General features: G+C 47.3%; 1 pseudogene; it reads left to right on the top strand.

Moving 5' to 3' along the window:
- Positions 1-1937: 1937 nt before the first annotated feature.
- LOC126006335 (cytochrome c oxidase subunit 5B, mitochondrial-like) lies at positions 1938-2522 on the top strand (annotated as a pseudogene).
- Positions 2523-8542: the final 6020 nt, after the last annotated feature.

The following is an 8542-nucleotide window of genomic DNA, read 5'->3' as shown; positions in this document are numbered from 1 at the left end:
GACTTCAGGGCCAGACAGTTGCAGGGGGGGCGTGTACCAACCCAACTGCCATTACAGGGAGGCGGGGCGGGGGGGGGGGGTTATCTCCCCTCAAATGTACTAATTACATCAGCAGAGCCACGAGGGGATATGGAGATGTCCCCAGGGGTTTGTGGGGACTCAACACCCAGGGTGTGTTGGGGAGCCATACTGAGGGGGTGGGTCAGGGATGCAGCAGCATCTGGGCTAGAGGGCAGCTGTGACCCTGTCCCTGCACACAGCTGAGACTGTGGGAGCTGTCCCCTAGCCCCGGGGACCCCGAGTCCTCTCTGTGCTCCCATGCAGAGGGGCAACAGGCCTTGGGCCCTGCAGTGCAGTGTTGGACAGTGAGAGGGCGGGTCCAGGGCCGAGGCCATGGGGGCCATGGGGACTGTGGGGCTGTGGGTGACTTCTGGGTCATGTATGAGTGGGCTCTGGGTCTGCGGGCATCTGTCAGCCCTGGGCGTTGACCCCTTGGAACTGAGCCCCACATCCCGCCCTCACTGCAGATGTTGCCCGGCCTCCTCCTCCTCCCTCCCCACCACCCAGCTGCTCCCACTGCTGCCCAGAGGAGTCACTGGTGGACCAGTGCCATGCTCTGCTGCCCGGCTACCGTGGGCCCAGCCTGGCTTGTGAGGCGAGGTGCCAAGGCCTCACAGTGGGGTGTTGCAGTCTGATCTACCCTACAGGTTCGGGGGGCTCCCAGAGATACTCCCCAGTGTGGACCCCAGGTTCGGGAGTGGAAGAACCACGGCCAATCCTGTGCTCCCTGCCCAGCCAAGCCAAGAACTGTTCCCACCTCTCCCCCTCCCATAGCACAGCTTGTGGGCCAGCTGGGGGCTGGTAGGTGGAGTGGACTCCCAAAGCCCATGGGCACTGAGTTCCATCTTGGGGATAGGGGGATAGATGGAGACCCCTTATATCAGGCTTGCTCTTGTGGGCCATGTCCTGCTGGGACTCCCCTCTGCAGGGAGTCTGAGGGTGCACTGGATCAGGGGGTCTGGGTCACCCCTTTCTCCAGGCCTGGGAAGCAGGACCCTAAGAGGGTAGTACTCTGGATCCGGGAGAGGAGTGGGAGGGGAGGAGGGATGGCAGCACTGATGGTTCTCTGGGTCACCGGCTGGGCCTGGTCCCATTCCACTCAGACCCGTCCCTCGGACCCATGTTTCCCGTCCATGCTTGGACCCACATCCCTGCCCTGCCACATGTCCCCGGGAGCTGTGGGACCCTCCCCCATTGCTGGCCCGTCCTGTCCTGTCCTTTGGGCCCGGGGATTGAACCAGGTTTGAATCCTGGCATCCCATGGGGTCCCCTGAGCCAGCCAGGAGCTTTAGATTAGAAGGAATCAGGAAGGAAAAGAAAAACCTTAAATAAATTTTGGACTGATGAACTTAACATATTTTTTTGGGTCTCTGCTTCACAGAAAGCTGAATAACATTCTTTTCTCTTCTTTACTTTTTTCTAACTTTTTTCTTTCTCATTCTTTTTGTTACTTGTTTCGGATCACTTCCAGCAGTGCTCAGGGCTTGCTCTGGCTCTGCACTCAGGGATATTCCTAACAAGGTTAGGGGGCTTGTATGGGTACTGGTAAGCAAACCCTGATTGGTCACATGCAAGGCAAGTGCTCTTCCAATTTTTAATATCTCTCTAGCCCCTACATATTTTCTTATGTCCACATGAACTCTTCTTAAGGATGTAAAACATGTTGGCACAAAAAAGTATAAACATACAAGAAGACTGAATATGTGTAAGATCTTTTTAGAATATGGAGCAACAAAACTAAATCAAGCAAAAAATAAAGCAGAAAAAATCACTAAAATATGTATAGACAAAACAATATACTACACAATAAATAGCTCTTGGTTCTTAATTAAAACAAAAGTATATATTTTTAAAATCTTAAGAAAGAGGTTCCCGGGAGTGCTGCTGTGATCGCAAGCGTGATGGCTTCAAGGTTACTTCGTGGAGCTGGCGCCCTCTTTGCGCAGGCCCTGAACTCGCGGTCCCAATAGAGTCGCCGCGATGCACTCCATGGCCTCAGCAGGTGGCATTCCTACTGACGATGAGCAGGCCACCGCCGCGATGCACTCCATGGCCTCAGCAGGTGGCATTCCTACTGACAATGAGCAGGCCACCAGGCTGGAGCGGGAGGTCATGATGGCCTCGAGGAAAGGACTGGACCCATACAATCTACTTGCTCCCAAGGCGGCTTTTGGCACCAAGGAAAACCCTAATTTAGTCCCTTCCATCTCTAACAAGTGAATAGTAGGCTGTATCTGTGAAGAGGACAATAGCATTGTTATCTGGTTTAGGCTGCACAAAGGCGAGGCCAGAGGTGCCCCAGCTGTGAGACCCATTACAAGCTGGTGCCCCACCAGTTGTCCCACTGAATCTCTGCTAACTTCATGAAATGGGTTGTGAGGTTTTCTCCAATAAATACTAGCTATTGCGTTGGCTCCTTCTCCCATAAAAAAAAAAAATCTTAAGAAAGAAAACATAAATAATCAGAACAAATGGGATACAAAAACCATTAATAAGGAGGAAGTAAATAGAAATACACCTATATCAAAAAAGTTAAGAGAGTCTTACTTCATACTTTAAATTAGAAATGTGGAAATTATAAAAAGCATAAGTAAAATTTAATAACAATAAAATACTAGAGATGCTTCTTAGAACCATTTTGTTTTTATTTTATTTATAAATAAAATAGGCAAACTCATATGAAAAGAAAGAATCCATAAGACAAAATAAGATAGATTTAATAAACATGAAATGAAATAAAAGGTGAGAAATTTCAAGCAATCACAAGATTGAAAAGATCACGAAAGAGGACTACATAAAAAAATTTACATCACTGAGTTGAAAAACCTAGATGATATGGGAAAACTTTTAGAGTCAAATATTTCTAGATTTAATCAGAATGAAGCAGAAAATGAGCTCATTACAAGCAAGAAAACTGAAACAGTAATAAAATGTCCACCCCCTCTATTCAAACAACAAAAACAAAATCAGAGACTCCAATGGCTTTAAAATGAATTTTGTCAACTCTTTAACTCATCCTTCTCTTCTAAATGTGAAGAAACCTCTAACAATTTCCAAAGGCAAAAATTAAACCTAATCCTAAAAGCCAACAGACATATCACACAATGAAAGAAAACTACAGGTAGCTATAATTCATAAAAATAGATTAAAAATTGCAGAATATAACCCTCGTAAATTAATTCAGCACAAAACTAAGAGGATCAAACGTCATGACAAAGTGGAATTTATTCTTGGGATACAAGGATTGTTCAACCTATGAAAACCAATTAATTTAAAAAAGATAAAAAATAATATGGCCATACCAACAAACACAGAAAAACTTTAAATAATACTCCAACTATTATTATTTTTTGGCCACACCGGTGACACTCAGGGGTTATTTCTGGCTCTGCGCTCAGAAATCACTCCTGGGGGGCCAGAACGGTGGTGAAAGTGGTAGAGCATTTCCCTTGCACTAAGTTAACCTAGGACAGACCACGGTTAGATCCCCAGCATCCCATAAGGTCCCCCAAGCCAGGAGCTATTTCTGAGCACAGAGCCAGGAGTGTCACCAAGTGTGGCCCCCCCAAAAAAAAAAGAAAGGAAGGAAGGAAGGAAGAAAGAAAGAAAGAGAGAGAAAAAAGAGAAAGAAAGAAAGAAAGAAAGAAAGAAAGAAAGAAAGGAAGGAAGGAAGGAAGGAAGGAAGGAAGGAAGGAAGGAAGGAAGGAAGGAAGGAAGGAAGGAAGGAAGGAAGGAAGGAAGGAAGGAAGGAAGGAAGGAAGGAAGGAAGAAAGAAAGGAAGAAGAGAAAGGAAGAAGAGAAAGAAAGGAAAGAAAATGCCATTAATAACAGCATCTATAATAAATAAATATCTAAGAAGAAGCTTAACAAGGAAGATGAAAGTAAACTATGTCACAGTTGAAAGAGATGGCACGAGCAATCTAGAGATATTCTGTGCTGATGGACATGAAGAATTAGCAATCTTATATTGCTATCCTAGCAATACGTTATATAGGTTATTGTACAGGTTCAGTGTAATAATGATCAAAATTCTAGTGACATCATTCAAGGAACAGAATAGATAATACTGAAATGTATATGCAATTAAAAGACTGATTACTCAAGCCCTGAGAAAAAATGGAGCTGACATCCTGTTTCTTAAGGGTGTTGATGTCACCGGGAGCGGTGCGGGTGGCTTGGGGGGCGCCGAGTGCGTGTTTTCCCTAGGGGTTTCGGGCTGACCAGTCAGCCGCTGCGGGGTTGGAGAAGGAACTGCAAGGAGAGGCCCAAGCAGGAGCACTGCGGGAAGGGCGGGATGATCCGGGCTTGATTCCCTGCACCCAATAGGGTCCCTGGGGCACCGTGGGGAGCGATTCCTGGACTCAGAGCTGGGAGGAACTCCTGAGCACTGCCAGAAGTAATCCTTGAGTACTGCAGGAGTGATCCCTGAGCCCAGAACAAGGAGGAGCTCCTGAGCATTGCCGGGTGTAACCAAGCACTCCAAAAAAAGAACGGGCACAGCATAGGACTAGGGAGGCAACCAGTAAAACAGAAGTAGGGAGCACAGGAAGAAGACAAGGTCAGAAGGGGCCAGGGTCAGAGAAAAGTTCTAGAAAAACATTGCCGTAGTGATCCTATGTCCCTTGGTTTCAGACAGCCACTCACTGTCCCTGTGACTCACTTTATCATATCAACTGAGTCAAGGGTAGAGCCTGTGGGACGTCGAATTCTAATTCGGGTCTCCTCTCTCCTCAAGTCAGATACGGTAAAGCCATGCCTGTGGGTAGTTTTCATCTGAACTGCTGTCATTCCCAGCTTCATCTGCAATGAACTGTTCTACATTGATGTAAATAGTGTCCGGGTGCTGGGTGAAAAGCTTGGGGACCTTCAGAGCCACACCCTGCGGTGTTCAAGGGATGCCACGCGACCCTGAACCCAGGTCAGCTGCAGGCAGAGCATGCACCATACCCCTCCCTGCTCTATCTCCCTGGCCCCTAATGCATTTTCTTCCAGGAGTTTGTCCATTATTAATTCTTGGGGAGGAAGATGAAGTTCAAAAGAGTGTTGGGAGAATGCTTCAGTGTGTGTGGGGGTCACTGTATGGCAACTGAGATGTTTAGGTCCCCCCTGAACAAACATCGTGATGCTTCTCAGGTTTGAGGAAAAGCACAAAGCTCTCTACTACTTTTCCAGGGATCCCCCTGCAGAAAATAGTGCTGCCACTGAGAACCACTTATAGATCAAATCAATTCCTTCATTTGCAGTAAAATGAGGATTAACCCCACCCCCATAAAAAGCCCCATCACACTGTGAGGGAAGCTCATGGACTTATTCAAATTGTGACTGTCCAGGGCCACGAAGGGTTGGTCTTACTACCATGTGTCTGGCAAGAGTTGCATTAGGAATATAGATTGCTAAGACATGGAGTAAAGAAGCCAGCAGACTTGGTATGCTCCTCTCTCTCTCTCTCTCTCTCTCTCTCTCTCTCTCTCTCTCTCTCTCTCTCTCTCTCTCTCTCTCTCTCTCTGTCTCTCTCTCTCTCTCTCTCTCTCTCTCTCTCTCTCTCTCTCTCTCTCTTTTTTCTCTCTCTCTCTCACAGACCCCCCCTACATTTTCCAGTGAGCCAAGTTGGGTGACATAGTAAACAGGCAAAAGTTCTGGGAGCTGGTGGAAACTTACTGCTAAGGAGAACAGACATTTGTGTCTGCAACTATGTTCTTCCTCTCTTCCATGTCGTGAGTGCCTGGTAGGATCAGGGGCTCTTGCAAGCATTAGGGGTACAAGCCCGCATGTGACTTAGTGTCTTTTATCTCCCTTGCCACCACTTTCTAAGGCCTGCCCCTAATGAGTGAGCTCCTTGGGTCCCCTTCAGTGAGCTGAGCTCAGGAACCCATCCTGGCACCTGCCCTCTGGCTCTGCAGAGCCACCAAGTCTTGTTGGCAATATGCACACACCTCTCAGAAAGTCTTGTTGAAAAAGAGAGAACAGTTTTGAAATCACTTTGAAATCTGTGACAATGTTCCCTGGGAAGGTCATGACTCTTTGATCTCGTCTGTAGAAGGATCAGCGGGTTTGAAGATCTGAACACACTTGTTGATATGAGACCCGGCAAGTCTGGGAGCTACTATTTCTTTTTGTTTTGTTTTGTTTTTTGCTTGTTTTTGAGTCATACCAGGTGGCATTCAGGGATTACTCCTGGCCCTATGCTCAGAAATCGCTCCTGGCAGGTTCAGGGAGACCATATGGGATGCCAAGATTCGAACTATCGTCCTCCTGCATGCAAGGCAAACACCCTTTCTCCATGCTATCTCTCCTGCCTCGTGTTTCTTGGACTGACTTTGGAAGGTTCTGGAACAGATTTAAATGCTCTTTCTTTTCTTTACCAGGGAACACAAAAAACCTGATGTAGGTACATAGCAGTTTCTTGGAGTGTAAAAGTTAAAGGTATTAGATGATCCCAATTTAATAAGGAAAGAACTTTTAAATAAAATGTTCTTTCATGCCCAGGAAATGAATTGAGTTGACCGATTCTTTAGTTGAATTTCTTTTCTTTTTTCTAGTTTGTGGGCCACACTTTGGAATGCTCAGGCTGACTCCTGCTCTGCACTCAGAGAACACTCCTGGCAGTGCTCAGGGGACACTCTGAGGTGCCAGGTATGGACATCAGGTCAGCCAAATGCAAGGCAAATAAATGCCCTAACCACTGCATTACCACTCTGGCCTTCATCATTTATTCCTACATCAAAACTGTCTACCATAAAATCCAAGCTAGCAATTGACTTGATAACTGAGTCTCACTGAGGAAATCTCCAAGCCTCCTGAGCATGGCTTGGGGCTCCCTCCCTCAAATGCAATAAACAAAAGAGAACATATAGTGTTGCCCCAAACAGAAAGAAGAGCCATTGTTAGAGGAACCAAATCCTCTTGATGCCACAAAACACACTTAGGGATCTCTGTTTGGGGCCACCGGGGGAGTTGTTGCTGGAAAATCTCTTCCTAACCACACCCCTACAGCCAGAGTGATCATGGGGGAGAGTCAACTACTCAGCAATACCCCAGGTGCCGTCAGCCTCTCAGAAAAACTTCTTCAAGAAGACCCAGGGGCCCCACTGCACAGAGGAGACGTCCCCATGTGGCTTTGGACTGACCCATAGAACTTATTACCAACACTTTCCTGATTTTCCATTTTTATTGGTAGATTCCCAGTACTCAGTACCCCAGCAGCCCCAGCAGGAATGGAGTCACTTGCTCTCTGGGGCACTTCGGGGCAGCCTGATGTCTCCTCCTTCAGGTTCTCTTGAGCCTCCTGCTCAAGAGAGGTCTTGACATTCCTGGTGGTCTTGACATCCTTGGGGGGGCTCCAATTCCAAGTGCCCTTTCAGGGGCAAGTTGTAAAGGAGCGTCACTCTCTGTGTATATAGAAAGTGGAGGAGCAGGCGGCAGGTCTTCTTAAAGCTGGAGGAGGTGATGTTGGGCGAGAGCTCCTCGAAGATGCTGTAGGTCCGCCTCGCCAGGTCCTTGATCTCCAGGTTCTTGTAGAAGAGCAGGCGGCTCATAGCTACCAAGGTGAAGAGACCCTCAGTGCGAGGTGGGCCCCTTGCCTCCACGGTTCACTGCCCCCCCAGTCTAAGGAGCTCAGGATGTGGGGTGGGGCAGAAGGGTAGGAAGTGAGTAATAAATGCTGATTCCTCCCACCCAGTTTTGCTGTGACTCTAAATAAATGTGCTCTGAAAAAGAAAGGATGGGGCCTGGAGGACAGCAGCATTTATGGGAGGGCCATTGCCTTGCATGTGGATTTGATCCCCAGCATCCTACAGCATCCTCAGGTACCCTGAGCCCTGCCAGGAGAAAACCCTGAGCACAAAGCTAGAAGAAAGCCCTGAGCACCGCTGGGCGTGGTACCAAAAACCAAATAAATATTCAATCAAAAGAAAGCAAGGCAGTGGGCTACTTTCTATCCCAGTGTTTTGTATTTCTGATCCTGAAGGGAAATTGAGTTAGGAGAAGCAGAAAATTAGGTCATTGGTGGGGGAAGAGAGAGAGAGACAGACAGAGACAATGACAGAGAGACAGAGAAGAGAGCAGGAAAGAGAAAAGAAACTAGTGTCTAATAGAAACAAAACTTAGAAACAGTTTTTGTATTTTTAGCCCTAAAATCAAGCAAACAGGGCCGAACCAATAGCACAGAAGGAAGGGCATTTGCCTTACATGTGGCCAGATTCCATCCCCAGCATCTTATTTGGTCCCCTGAGCCTGACAGGAGTAATTTCTGAGTGCAGAGCCAGGAGTAACCCCTGAGCGCTTTTGAGTTGGCTCATAAACCAAAACCAAATAAACAAAAAAAGGAAGAAAATAAGCCTGCACACACTGAATTTCTCTCTGCACCTTCCCGCTCCCTTGGACTCACTCACCCTCCAGGATGACGTCCATTTCTTCTCTGATGAGTAAATGGCTCCCCAACTTCACCAGGTAACCTGAGCACAAAGTGAAGGGAAATGAGCCC

This window comes from Suncus etruscus, chromosome 4 (genome assembly GCF_024139225.1).
Source record: "Suncus etruscus isolate mSunEtr1 chromosome 4, mSunEtr1.pri.cur, whole genome shotgun sequence".
In the NCBI taxonomy this organism is placed as follows: domain Eukaryota; kingdom Metazoa; phylum Chordata; class Mammalia; order Eulipotyphla; family Soricidae; genus Suncus; species Suncus etruscus.
This window is presented reverse-complemented; position numbering and strand designations above follow the sequence as displayed.